The sequence below is a fragment of the Peromyscus maniculatus genome, chromosome 6, assembly GCF_049852395.1.
Source record: "Peromyscus maniculatus bairdii isolate BWxNUB_F1_BW_parent chromosome 6, HU_Pman_BW_mat_3.1, whole genome shotgun sequence".
In the NCBI taxonomy this organism is placed as follows: domain Eukaryota; kingdom Metazoa; phylum Chordata; class Mammalia; order Rodentia; family Cricetidae; genus Peromyscus; species Peromyscus maniculatus.
This window is the reverse complement of record NC_134857.1, coordinates 56,328,345-56,342,951: the sequence shown is the minus strand read 5'-3', so window position 1 is coordinate 56,342,951 and position 14,607 is coordinate 56,328,345.

The window sequence follows — 14,607 nt, the reverse complement described above, 5'->3', positions numbered from 1 at the left end:
TTCAGCCTGGACCACATGTTGGGTCCAGCTTAGGCTATATATAGCAAAAGAAGAATAAAAGTGATTATTAAATTTAGAGATTTTCAGTTTGATGAGCTGTGTAAAACACCTCAGATAAATTATATAACTGTATTTTGAGTAAAATTCAGTATCATTGATTGGCTTAACCCCACCATTAATCTAGGTGGGGAGGCATAGCAAACTACAGAAGGTTGCCCATGTAACAAAAATCTGTTTGCTCACATATCTGATAGAGTCAGAAACCAAGAGTTCCAACTTGGCAGAGGTGAGAAAGAGAGAGAAAGCTTTCCATTAGGGTAACTTAGAATAATTGAGATAATCAGCTGATATATAAAAGACATATTTTGAATATAGTCTCTACCCAAGACTGACACTGAGGCCTATAAAGATTAAGTGGTAAGAGCACATTCTCACCAGTGAATCATTCCCCTCATAGCTGAGATGTTGCAGAGAAAGGAAGAGAACAACCAGGTGCATGTCCTTCAATCTTAAAAGACCTACTAGTAGGACTCAGCTTTTAAGATTTACATAACTTTCCAGGCTGGAGAAATAGCTCAGAGGTTAAGAGCACTGACTGTTCTTCCTAAGGTCCAGAGTTCAATTTCCAGCAACCACATGGTGGCTCAACAACCATGTGTAATGAAATCTGGTGCCCTCTTCTGGCTTGCAGGCATTCATGCAGACAGAACACGACATACATAATAAATAAAGTTTGGGAAAAAATAAAAGATTTACATAACTTTCCAACAGTGCTACCCTCAGAATCTGTCTTTCAATATATAGCCCATTGTGGGACATTTTGCTTTATTTGCATTTTTAAAATTTTATTGAAAATAGATTCTTTTGTCATACAACATACTTTGATTATAATAGTTTTCCCTCCCTCAACTCCATCCAGTTCCTCCCCATCTCTCTTCCCTTCAGATCTACTCTCTTTCTCTCTTCATTAGAAAAGAACAGGCATCTAAGAGAAAGCCAAACATGCCAAAATTAAATATAACAAGATGAAGCAAAAGCTATCATATGGAAATTGGACAGGGCAACCCAACATGAAGAGTCCCAAGAGCAGGCATAAGAACCGGAGACCTAATTGTCCCAGTCAGGAGTCCTACAAAAATACTAAGGTAATAGGTATAATATATATGCAGAAGACCTGGTGCAGACCCATGCAGGCTTTGCTGCTTCAGTCTCTGTGAGCTTATATGCACCCTGCTTAGTTGATTCAGAGGGCCATGCTCTTTTTGTGTCCTTCACCCCCTCTGATTCATACACTCTGTTTCCTTTTCTACAAGATTGCCTGAACTCAGAAGGGATTGATTTGATGGAGACCTCCAATTTAGACTGTAAGATGAATTGCTAAATGGTCTTATTAAAAAAAAAAAAAAAAAAAAAAAAAAAAACACCCAGAGCCAGATATTGAGGTTAAAACTGAGAGATCAAAAAACAGGACAAGCCATAGCCAACCTCACCTTACTAACCCTCAGCCTCCAAAGAGACTTACTTCCTGTATATCCACACCTATATATATATATATGCCTTTCTGTTCTGCCATCTCACTTCCTCTCTTCCCCCAGCTACATCACTTCCTGTTTGTCTGTACAGGTCTCCATGGTTAGTGGGGGGATTAAAGGCATGTGTCACCACGCATGCCTCTGATGCTAGTGTGGCCTTGAACTCTCAAAGATCTTGATGGATCTCTGCCTCCTGAATGCTAGGATAAAAGGCTTGTGCTACCATTGCCTGACTTCTATGTTTAATATAATGGGTGGCTTTTTCCTCTGATCCTCAGATAAGCTTTATTAGGGTACACAATATATTGGGGGACACAATATATCACCACATAATGATGATAAATGCATAATGTCTGTCCCTTGGCTTTCTTCATCAGTTCCCATCTATTGCCAGAGGAAGCCTCTCTGATGATGATGACTGGAAAAGGCCCTGATCAATAAGTATATCAGAATAATTAGGAATTATTTTTGTTTTGTGGGGATTTTTGTTTTGTTTGCTTTTTTTTTTTTTCTTTTTAAGAGCAGTGATGTTTGGTTTACCCTAGTTCTCTGTGCTGTCTAGTCTCTAGTTCTTGGTTACCCAAACAGTGTCAGGTGTGGGTTCCTTCTCATAGAATGTGCCTTCAGTCAAATCAGACTTTAGTTAGCCACTCCCACAAGTTCTGTACCACCATTGCCCTAGCATATTATGCAGGCATTACAGATGGTAAACCAAAGTTTTCAGGGCTGGTACAGATTGTAGGGCAAAGTTTGGGGCATTGGGTAGGTGTCCATGTTTCTCTTTAGGTAGCCTGCAGAATACCTATCCACAGATTAGAACAGGGATTAATGTATTTCATGCAAGGCATTAGCTCAATTTTTCCATGTTCAATGAGTTGTGTGGGTGTTGTCCTCAACAATGGGATCCTACTGTCAGTTTTAAGAGAGCAACCTTTTGTCTTAGCAACAGCCTAGGTTGGGGATTTTCATGGGACCTCCTTGTCCAGCAACTCAATTGAATGCAACCTAGTTCCGCCACTGAAAGACCTGCCTGGCTACAGGAGATTGCCAGTTTTCTAGATCAGATAAACAATTTAAATAGATGTATGATCCTCAGTGAAATAGAAAAGCCATTTAAAGTCTCCCAAACAAAATAGCCCAGGCCACAGATGGCTTTATCACAGAATTCTACCAGACTTTCAAAGAGTTAACAATACTCCTCAAAATATTCCACAAAATAGAAACAGAAGGAATTCTATTCTTTTTTTTAGACCATAGTAATCCTGATACCCAAACCACTTAAAGTTTCAGTAAAGAAAAAAATTACAGACCAATTTCCCTCATGAACATTGATGCAAAAATACTCAATACGATACTTGCAAACCAAATCAAAGAACACATCAAAAAATTCATCTACTATGACCATCCCAGAGATGGAGGGATGGTTCAATATATGAAAAGTCAGTAAATATAGTCCACCATATAAACCAACTGTAAGGGAAAAAACAAAAAAATCATCATCTCGTTAGATTCAGAAAAGATTTTGGACAAAATCCAATACTCCATGATAAAAGTCCTGGAAAGATTAGAGACACAAATGACATACCTAAACACAATAAAGGTAATTTACAAGTTTATAGCCAATATCAAATTAAATGGAGAAAAATTCAAAGCAATTTTTCTTAAATCAGGACTAAGACAAAATTGTCTACTCTCTCCATATGTATTCAGTACAGTACTTAAAGTTTTAACTAGAGCAATTAGACAACCAAAGAAGATCAAGGGGATACAAATTAGGAAGAATTCAAAGTATTGTTATTTGCAGATGATATGATAGGTATATAAGTGACACTAAAAACTCCAACAGGGAACTCGTACAACTGATAAACACTTTCAGTGAAGTGCTGGATACAAGATTCACTCAAAAAACTCAGTAGTCCTCCTATATACAAATGACAAATGAACTGAGAGAGAAATTGTGGAAACAACTTCCACAGTAGCCTCAAATAATATAAAATATCTTGAAGTAACTCTAACCAAGCAAGAAAAGATTTGTATGACAAAAACTTAAAGTCTTTGAAGTAAGAAATTGAAGAAGATATCAGGAGATGGAAAGATCTCCCATGCTCATAGATTGGTAGGATTAATATAGTAAAAATAGCCATTCTACCAAAAACAATCTACAGATTGAATGCCATCCCCATAAAACTTCCAACATAATTCTTTACAGATCTCAAAAAGACAATTTTCAACTTCATATGGAAACAAAAAACCCAGGGTAGCTAAAATAATCCTGAAAAATAAAAGAACTGTGGCAGTCCCACCATTCCTGATTTCAAGTTTTAGTACATAGCTATAATAATAAAAACTGCATGGTATTGGCATAAAAAAGAGCCATACTCATCAATGAGATCTAATTGCAGACACAGACATAAATCTACAAACCTTTTCTGATAAAGAAGCCAAAAATACACAGTGGAAAAAAAAAAAAGACAGCATCTTCAGCAAATGGTGCTGGTCAAATTGGATGGCTGCATGTAGAAGAATGCAAAGTGACTCATACTTGCCACTCTGGACAAAACTTGAGTCCAAGTGAATCAAAGACCTCAACAAAATCACATACACTGAAACAGATAGAAAAGAAATTGGGGAAGAGCCTTGAGTGCATTGTTGTAGGAGACATCTTCCTGAACAAAACACTGGTAACACAGGTACTAAGATCAACAATTAATAAATAGGACCTCATGAAACTGAATTGCTTCTGTAAGGCAAAGAACATAGTAAATAAGACAAAATGACAGTCTACAGAATGGGAAAAGATCTCTACCAACCCCACATCTGACATAAGGCTGATTTCCAAAATATATAAAGAACTCAAGAAACTAGACATCAATAAACCAAATAATCCAATTAAAAATAAGATACAGATTTAAACAGAATTCTCAACAAAGGAATCGCAAATGACCAAGAAACACTGAAAGAAGTGTTCAATAGCCATCAGGGAAATGCAAATCAAAATGAGATTTTTATTCCATCTTATGCCAGTCAGAATGGCTAAGATCCAAAACACTAATGACAGCTTATGCTGGAGAGGGTTTGGAGTAAGGGGAACACTCCTCCACTGCTGGTGGGAGTGCAAACATGTACAGTTACTTTGGGAATCAATGTCATGGCTTCTTAGAATATTGGGAATCAATCTTCCTCAACACCCAGCTGTACCATTCCTGGGCATATACTCAAAGGTGGTAACAACAACACTTGACCAACTATGTTCATCTAGGCCCATCTAGGCCCAACTGTGTTCGTAGAAGGTTTATTCTTTTTTTTTCCCCTTTTATTTTATTTTACAATAACATTCAGTTCTACATATCAGCCACAGATTCCATTGTTGTCCCCCTTTCTGCTCCTCTCCCCTTCCCCCCAGCCCACCCCGCATTCCCACCTCCTCCAGGGCAAAGCCTCCCCCAAGGACTGAGATCAACCTGGTAGACTCAGTCCAGGCAGATCCAGTCCCCTCCTCCCAGATTGAGGCAAGTGTCCCTGCATAAGCTCCAGGTTTCAAACAGCCAACTCATGCAATGAGCACAGGACCTGGTACCACTCCCTAGATGCCTCCCAAACAGATCAAGCCAATCTACTGTCTCACCTATTCAGAGGGCCTGATCCAGTTGGGGGCCCCTCAGCCTTTGGTTCATAGTTCATGTGTTTCCATTTGGGAGATCCCAGCTGGATCAAGAACAGAGAGGGAGAACAAGGAATAGGAGACCATGGTAAATGAAGATCACATGAGAAAAGGAAGAAACAAAGTGCTAAAGAGGCCCACAGAAATCCACAAAGATACCCCCACAATAGACTGCTGGCAATGGTCAAGAGACAGCCAGAACTGACCTACTCTGGTGATGAGATGGCCAAACACCCTAATAGTTGTGCCAGAAACCCCATCCAAGGACTGAGGAATCTGGATGCAGAAATCCCTGGCTAGGCCCCGGGAGCCTAATTAGCGAGAAAGAGGAGGGTATATATGAGCGAGAATTGTTGAAACCAAGGTTGGATAAAGCACAGGGACAAATGGAAGGTTTATTCTTAATAGTCAGAAACTGGAAGCAATCTAGATATCCCTCAACTAAAGAATAGATAAAGAAATGTGGTGTATTTATACAATAGAGTATTGTGCAGCTGATAAAAAGGGTGACATCATGAAATTTGCTGGCAAATGGATAGAACTGGAAAAGGTCATCCTGAGTGAGGTAACCCAGGCCCAGAAAGACAAACTTGATATGTACTCACTTATAGGTCGATATTAGCCATAAAGGATAACCACACTACAGTCCACAGACCCAAATAAGGTAAGTAACAAGGAAGGTTCAAGGTAGGAAACATTAATCTCACTGTGAAGGAGAAATATAATGGACATCACAGATTGACAGGGTTTGGAGTCTGGATGGGAACAGGAGGTGGCGGAGGATAGAGGGAGAGAGTACTAGGAAAGACAATTGGAATCAGGGGCATCTCTGAGATGAGCTAGAAACCTGGTGCTATGGAAACTCCCAGGAATCTATGAGGGTGACTGTAGTAGGACAGGCCCATGGGGTTGAGGAACTTGGCTCAAATCAGTTGCCAAGGCATGCAAAAAGCATACTTCCTTATGAGCCAACCTGAAGTCTGCCTGAGGGCCTAGCAACAGGTGCTGTCAGAGTTCCTGATTGTGCCCAGCCAATGAGAGAAGACCATGCAATGCCACCAGATTGGAACACAGTTTGGGTGCCGGGAAGAAGGTATATAAGGCCTTCCCTGTTTTTGAGTAAACGAGTTCATTGTGTGTCTTCAACTGACTCCAGGTGTATGTGCCATTGATGCCCCTGCCCCAAGGGAAGCATTAGGATCCAGCAACAGGTGACCTCTAGCTAAGACTCTTAACAGTGGGAGATACAGAGCCTGAACTGGCCATCTCCTGTAACTAGGTAAGATTTACAGTGTAGGGATTTGGACCCAACCCAGCCACACAACCTTGACCTACAATTTACCCTGTCTACAATATACGTTGGGGTATAGGAAGTACAGAAATTATGGGAGTAGCCAACCAATGGCTGGTCCAACTTGAGTTCCAAACCATGAGAGGAAGCCCAGCCCTGAAACTTTCTGGAGGGCCAGAACCCAGAGGCTGGACAGCCCATAGACCTAGGCTAGAACCAAACATGACTGACAAAAGAAAAAAAAAGTCAATGAAATAATTTCTAATGATATTCTGCTATACTCATAGATCATTACCTAGCCAAACTGTCATGAGAGAGGCTTCATCTATCAACTGATGGAAACAGATGCAAAGACCCACAGCCAAACATTAGGTAGACCTCAGGGAATCCTGTGGAAGAGGGGGAGGAAGGATTATGGGAGTCAGAGGGGTCAAGGACACCATAAGAAGACTCACAGAATCAACTAACCTGGACTCATGAGCTCACAGAGTCTGAATCAACTACCAGGGATCCTGCATGGGACTGACCCAGGCACTCTGCAGGTGTAACAGTTGTGTAGCTTGGTTTTTCTGTGGGACTCCTAATAGTGGGAGCAGGGTCGGTCTCTGACTCTGTTACCTACTTTTGGGACCCTACCCTCTTGCTTGGTTGCCTTGTCTAGCCTTAATAGGAAAGGCAGTGCCTTGTCTCACTGCAACTTGATATGCTATTGCTGCCAGATATACATGGGAGGCCTGTCCTTTTCTGAAAAGAAACAGTGGAAGAGTAGATGAGGGAAAAGGGGAGGTGGTGGGGAGGGACTGGGAGGAGAGAGGGGAGGGAGGGAGGGGAAATTTGACTGGGCTAGAGAAAATTAATTACTTAATTAGTAAAAAAGAGTGATTCTCTGATTCTTGTGCCTTCTCTTGGGGGCCTTTTATTTTTTCAGTTGCCTTGGCTTGTACAACTTTGATATAATTGTTTTTGTTTTATCTTATACTTTATTTGTTATGTTTTGTTGTTATCTGTTAGATACCTGTTCTTTTCTAATGAGAGACAGAAAGAAAGTGGATCTGGATGGGAGGGGAGGTTGGGAGATACTGGGAAGAGTAGAGGGAGAGGAAACTGTTCAGATTATATTGTATGATAAAAGAATCTATGTTTGATCAAAGGGAGAATTTTTTTCAATAGATTGAGATGCTCACAGCTAAAATTAAAACTAACAGAAAATAATAGATATTGTAGTCACCAACACATATAATGATAGCTAACATGGGACAAATAGTTTGAAAAGTTTAAAATACCAGGCTCACTGCTTATATTATTCACCAGGAATTACTTTTCCTTTTTTCAGAAAACATAGCTCTTTTCTATACAGAAACCAGATGACATTTATATACATTAAAAAGTTAATAGGGTCTTAACTTTATTTAATTATTTAAAACAAGAATGGAAGGATTTAATTTTTGGTTCACAGTTTGAGGATACAGCTTATCACCTTGTGGAAGTCACAGTGGAAGGAGCATGAAGTGGCTGGTTAGATTGCATCCACAGTCAGTATACTAGTCAGGGCTCTCTAGAGAAACAGAACCGATAGAATGAATATAATGGCTACAGAAGCAAGCCATACAGGCTCACATAGTGAGTCAGCTGAAAAAAAGACACAGACCAAGCTGGAAAATAGCTGCCTAATAGCTAAGGAGTTGGTGGCTCAATAGTCTGAGAGAGTTGCCGGAGTAGAAAGAAGGGTAGCAAAAATAGAGAGATGTCAAAAGAGGTCCAAGAGCTGAAGCTGAAGAACAGAAGGCTGTACAGAGTCAAAGAAAATCTTTTTTTTTATTAATTACATTTGTTTATTTATTTTATATCCTGAATAGAGCTTCCACCCTCTCCCCCTCCCCAGCACCTCCCTCCTGTCCGACCTCCCATCTATCTAGTCCTCCACTGTTTCTGTTCAGAAAGGGTCAGTTCTCCCATGGGTATCAACAAAGCATGGCATTTCAAGTTGAGGTAGGACTAAGTTCTTCCCCTTGTGTTAAGGATGGGCAGAGCAGTCCAGTATGAGGAATAGGTTGGAAGCCAGGAAAAGCTTTACCGACAGGCCCTGCTTCTACCACTAGGAGTCCCAAAGTAGTTCAAGCTGCACTGTCAAGCACATGTAGAGGGCCTAGGTGGACCCCATGTAGGTGCCCTAGCTGTTGGGCCAGAATCTGTGAGCCACTATGAGCCCAGGTTAGTTGCTTTTTGTGGGTTCCCTTGTGATGACCTTGACTGCCCCCACCCTGGCTAGTACAATCCTTCCTCCCTCTTTTCAACAGGATTCCCCCAGCTTGGCCCAGTGCTTGGCTGTGGACCCCTACATTTGTTTCCACCATCAGTCATTGGAAGAAGGAAGGCTCTCTGATGACAACTGGGGTAGTCACCAATCTGATTACAGTAGATGGCCAGTTCAGGCTCCTATCCACTATTGCTAGGAATCTTAGCTAGGCTCATTGCTATAATTCCTGAGAGTTTCCCTTGCACCAGGTTTCTACCTGACCCCAAAATGCCCCCCAATCAAGACATCTCTTTCATTTTTCTCCCCTTCCATTCACCCCAACTCAATCCCTCATGTTCCCAACCTCACTAGCCCCAAGTCTACCCAGGAGATCTCTTTCCCCTTCCCAGGGAAATCCATGTGTCCCCGTCCCGCTTTGGGCCCTCCTTGTTACCTAGCCTCTCTGTGTTTGTATATTGGGCATGGTTATCTTTTACTTTATAGCTACTATCCACTTATGAGTGAGTACATGCCATGTTTGTATTTCTGGGTTTGGGTTACCTCACTCAGGATGATTTTTTTCTAGTTCAACCTATTTGTCTTCAAATTTCATGACGTCATTGTTTTTGACAGCTAAGTAATACCTCATTTTGTAAATGCACCCAATTTCTTAATCCATTCTTCAGTGGAGGGGCATCTAGGTTGTTTCCAGGTTCTGGCTATTACAAATACAGCTGCTATGAATATAGTTGAGCAAGTGTCCTTGTGGTATGATTGAACATCCTTTGGATATGTCCAAGAATGGTATAGCTGGGTCTTGAGGTAGATTGATTCCCAATTTTCTGAGAAGCCTCCATATTGATTTCCAAAGTGGCTGTACAAGTTTGCACTCCCATCAGCAGTGAGCGAGTGTTTTCCTTACTCCACATCCTCTCCAACATAAGCTGCCATCAGTGTTTATGATTTTAGCCATTCTGACTGGTGTACAATGGAATCTCAGTCATTTTGATTTGCATTTCCCTGATGGCTAAGGATGTTGAACATTTCTTTCAGTCTTCTCAGCCATTTGAAATTCCTCTATTGAGAATTCTGTTTAGATCTGTAACTTATTTTTAATTGGATTATTTGGTTTATTGATGTCTAGTTTCTTGAGTTCTTTATATATTTTGGAGATCCATCCTCTGTCAGATGTGGAGATGATGAAGATCTTTTCCCATTCTATAGACTACCATTTTGTCTTATTGATAGTATCCTTTGCCTTACAGAAGCTTTTCAGTTTCATGAGATCCCATTTATTAATTATTGATCTTAATGCCTATACTAGCAGTGTTTTGCTCAGTAAGTTTCCTCCTGTGCCAAAGCATTCAAGGTTCTTTCCCACTTTCTTTTCTATCAGGTTCACTGTAATTTCATTTATGTTGAGGTCTTTGATCCACTTGAACTTGAATTTCATGCAGGGTAATAGATATGGATCTATTTTCTTCTACATGCTGACACCAAGTTATACCAGCAGCACCATTTGTAGAAGATGCTTTCTTTTTCCATTGTATAATTTTGGCGTCGTTGTCAAAAATCAAGTGTCTGTAGGTATTTGGATTTGTGTTAGGGTCTTCAGTTTGGTTCCCTTGATCAACCTGTCTGTTTTTATGCCAATACCATGCTGTCAGAGTCAAAGAAAATCTTTAGACCTTAGTCATTGGGAGCCAGGGATATATTCAGTTATTAAGTCCTGAGTCTTAGACAACCCAGGCTAGGAGATGTAGTGCTGGCCAAGTTTAGCAACTGAAGAATCCCAATGTCTAGTTTTATAAAAGGCTATCACACTGGCTAGTGCTACAGAATGAGGAATCCTGGCATCTAAGCCTTCCCGGGAGCTATATAGTACCTGTTATAGCTAGGCACTAGGGATTCATCACGTCCTAGACCTTCACAGTAACTGTAACACTAGAAGGTGCTAACTTCTGCTGTTACACCCACCTCTATGCTGACAATGTTCCTTGCCACCAAATGTGAAGGGATGCACAGACTGCCAGCAACAAGCAAGCAGCTTCTTTCATACCCACAGGTTTTATGCGGGTAGAGTTAGAGGACACCTGTTAACTTAGTGATGGCAGGACCTCTTCAGATTCTTGCTGAAAATTCTAAACTTGGTAATTCTAAGAATTTTTTCTGTAGTGGGAGAGAGGCTGAAGAAACACAAAGTTAAATGCAACAAGGCACACACAGGAACCAGTGTTAAGAGGAAGTAGAAACCACAAGTAGGAATGAGGTAAAATGTGTCAGTCAGAGGGCAAGTTGTCAGTTGAAACTGGAAAAGTGAAACAGGTGTACACACACACACACACACACACACACACACACACACACACACACACACATACACACACCAGTTCAAATGTTGCTCAAGTTACATTTAGAGAGAAATTTGGTTGACTTAAAATAATCCAATCCCCAAGCCTTCCCAAGGATTGAAGAATGGTACTCAAGTTCCAGTGTGAATCTGCTTCACTGTTAGATGCTTTACTTTCCCTGGATTTTGTCTTTTCTCTTACCCTCCTCTCTCTCTTGTTTCATTCCTGGTCTCTCCTTTACAGACAACTAAAACAATCCTCATTAGTTTGGCCATGTGTGTGATCTGTACTTCATAAGTAAAACAGCTGACCTGCCAGGTGCAGTGTTCAAGAGCTCTCGGAGAGCACTGACATTAGGCGCTCATCTGATTTTTTTCCTGATGCTAAAACACCATATTTCTTTAATCCTTTCACTTCCTCCAAAGTATGTTTTCTCATTCATTATTTTTTTTTACTGTTTAGTTTTACTTTCAGAATTACCACTGAAATGCAAAATGAGGGAACTCATCCATATAATTGTACACCTGTGTTCTCTCTGCTACTGCACAAGCTTTTGAGGGGCAGAACTTTGTTGTTGTTGTTTTCTTGAGACAAGGAAGGTTTCCTCTGTGTAATTTTGGTACCTGTCCTGGATCTCACTCTGTAGACCAGGTTGGCCTCGAACTCACAGAAATCCGCCTGGCTCTGCCTCCCAAATGCTGGGATAAAAGGAGTGCACCACCACCGCACAGCTTTGCTGCAGAACTTCTGAAGCCAATCAGCATGTCCATAACTGCTTCCTTAGAATTTAGAAAAGAATTGTCTCCAATATTCTGCCTAACACTAAGGAAAATGTAGAGCTCATGGTTGAGTTTTAACTCTTTGTTCTCTACACAGGAGAAAAACAAAGCATGGAAAAACAGATGCTGCCCAGTTAACAGGAAAGAAAGGGAGAGAGAGAGAGGGAGGGAAGGAGGAAGTCAGAAAGGAGAAAGAAGGAAGGAAGGAAGGAAGGAAGGAAGGAAGGAAGGAAGGAAGGAAGGAAGGAAGGAAGAGAAAGAGAGAGAGAGAGAGAAAGAAAGAAAGAAAGGAAGGAAGGAAGGAAGGAAGGAAGGAAGAAAGAAAGGAAGAAAAAAGAAAGAAAGAAAGAAAGAAAGAAAGAAAGAAAGAAAGAAAGAAAGAAAGAAAGAAAGAAAGAAAGAAAGAAAGAAAGAAAGAAAGAAAAAATAGCCCATAATTGATGCTTCTGATGGATTTGGGATACAAAACACAGTGAAATACAGGAAATTATTACAGTCATAGCTTTACTATGAACGATGGGCAGGATGATGGTCAGCATGTTCATAATTGCTTGTATTGTTTAGTAAAATAGATTACAGGGGATAATACATGGTAATGCTTAAATAAACAGAATCATTTTCAGATTGAAAACTTCATTTTATTAATATCACTATAATTATGTTTTATTTTATACATTTTTAATTAAAATATAATTACACTACTTTTCCCTCTCCTTTCTTTTCTCTAGCCCTTCCCAAGATCCTTCCTTTAATTCCTATATTCCTCAACTCTCAAAGTGATAGCTCTCTTCATACAATAGGAATAAGAAAGGTATTTGTCAATGGTGATAAAATGGCTAAATAATGACCTTCTAAGAGTTTCATGGTCTTGCTGTCATCTACGACAGTCATCATATCCATTTATTAGGCAAGGCAAAGATAAGAATGATTGATTGCTTGACTTTCATATTAAATAAAACAGCAGCCCTCTGGGTATCCAGCATCTTCCAGTTATGTTTATTTCCATTAGCCATAATTGTGTCATGTGGCCATTTCTACCTGAAATGGAATCTGGGAAAGCAGTTTGTCTTTCCTCATTGTGGGTACAAAGACTTGCACAAAATATGAGTTCCTATTAGCAGGTCAGAGCGGGGGTGGGGGGGTGGGAATGTCAGGTAGTGAACTCAACTGTTCTCAAAGCATCAAGAGGATAGGTTAACCTGTGCTCAATAGCCTTCCTTCAAACTTCAGAAATGCTTAGACATTTGAACTTCCATAAAATCCCTTTTAACACATTGGCTCTCAGGACTCTGAAGGAGCTTAAGTGTTCTGGACATAAGAAAATGAGATTTGGTTAAAGGACTCAAGTGGGTCAAGCACCTGTACTGCACAGTTGCCAGATTCATAGGGAAATGAATAGTCAGTGTTAATCAAATGCAGAACATGCTGATGCATAGACTAGACACAGAGAGTGATCACAAAGTCAAGGACACCTGGGCAAGGGCAGAAGGCATTCTGAGCACCCCAGGTATGCAAACCAAAGTGAGAAGAGCAGACAGCTTCTTCATTGAGCCTGCCCTGCCCCACTCAGCTTGGCATCTCCTGATGCTACAATGGCTATGGGCCGTATCCTGAAAGTTCAATCTTTCTTCTACTTTATGGCTTAAGAAATTTAAAGTCATAGAAGAAATGGGATAAAAACAGAAGAATAGTATATTAATGTACATATGTGTGAATTATTAATGTTTTGCTATCTATTATTGGATTTGCTGAAAATATTCTAAGTATCATGACGCTTATCCTAAAAACGTTGCTCTGTGTGTGTGTGTGTGTGTGTGTGTGTGTGTGTGTGTGTGTGTGTGTGTGTGTATTTCCCACTCTTAGCCCAGTCTTCCCCATACCCTTTCAGCAGTCAGTCCAGACTCCCAAACCGTGCTTACTCATTACATATCTTCAGTCTTAAGCTTTCTTCAACTTTTTGTATCACTGACTTTTTCAAAGACAGAGGCTATTGTATAGAATTCCATCTGTCTGTTTACCAGTTCGTGATTAGATTTGGTTGTATATTTTCTTTTTTTAATCATTGATTATTTCATACACGTAAACAATGTATTTTGATTCTGTTTATCACTCACTTCCCTTTCAGCTCCTCTGAGGCCTGCCTCCCACCACACCTTATCAAAACTTCACTTCCGGCTTTTATAAACCATTGGATTTGGTCAGTGCATCTTGATGTGGATGGTTCTAGTGCCCCCCACTGGAGTCTGAACAAACCAACAGGGGCCACTTCCCTGAAGAAAACTGACTCTTCCCTGCCCTGGAAGCCTTCAGCTTCCAAAGCTCTTCAGCTTGGGGTAGGGCTTGTAAACCCCTCCCCACGTGTGCTGGAGCTTTGAATGGTTTGGTCTTGTTCAGGTCTCATACATTTTATACTGTGAGCTCATTCATGAGTGCAGTGGTCCTACCATGTCCCAAAGTCACTATTTTGCAGCACTAACTCCTCCCCAGCTCTAACTCTTACATTTTTTTTTTCTTCCCAGTTAGGTATTTTCACAGTTACTGAGAATGTGATGTGAGGTACCTCCATGTACATCACATTAGAATACATATAATGTCAGTTTTTCCCACCATTGGTGGTGTTAACTTTGGTAACTCCTTTACTGTAAAGTACTGCCTCTCCTGTAATTAATTGTAAGCAATCTGTTGGGGGAACTACTTTGAGATGAGGCAAATATTTTATTTCCCGAGAAAATATCATTCATTGATAAGTATTATTCC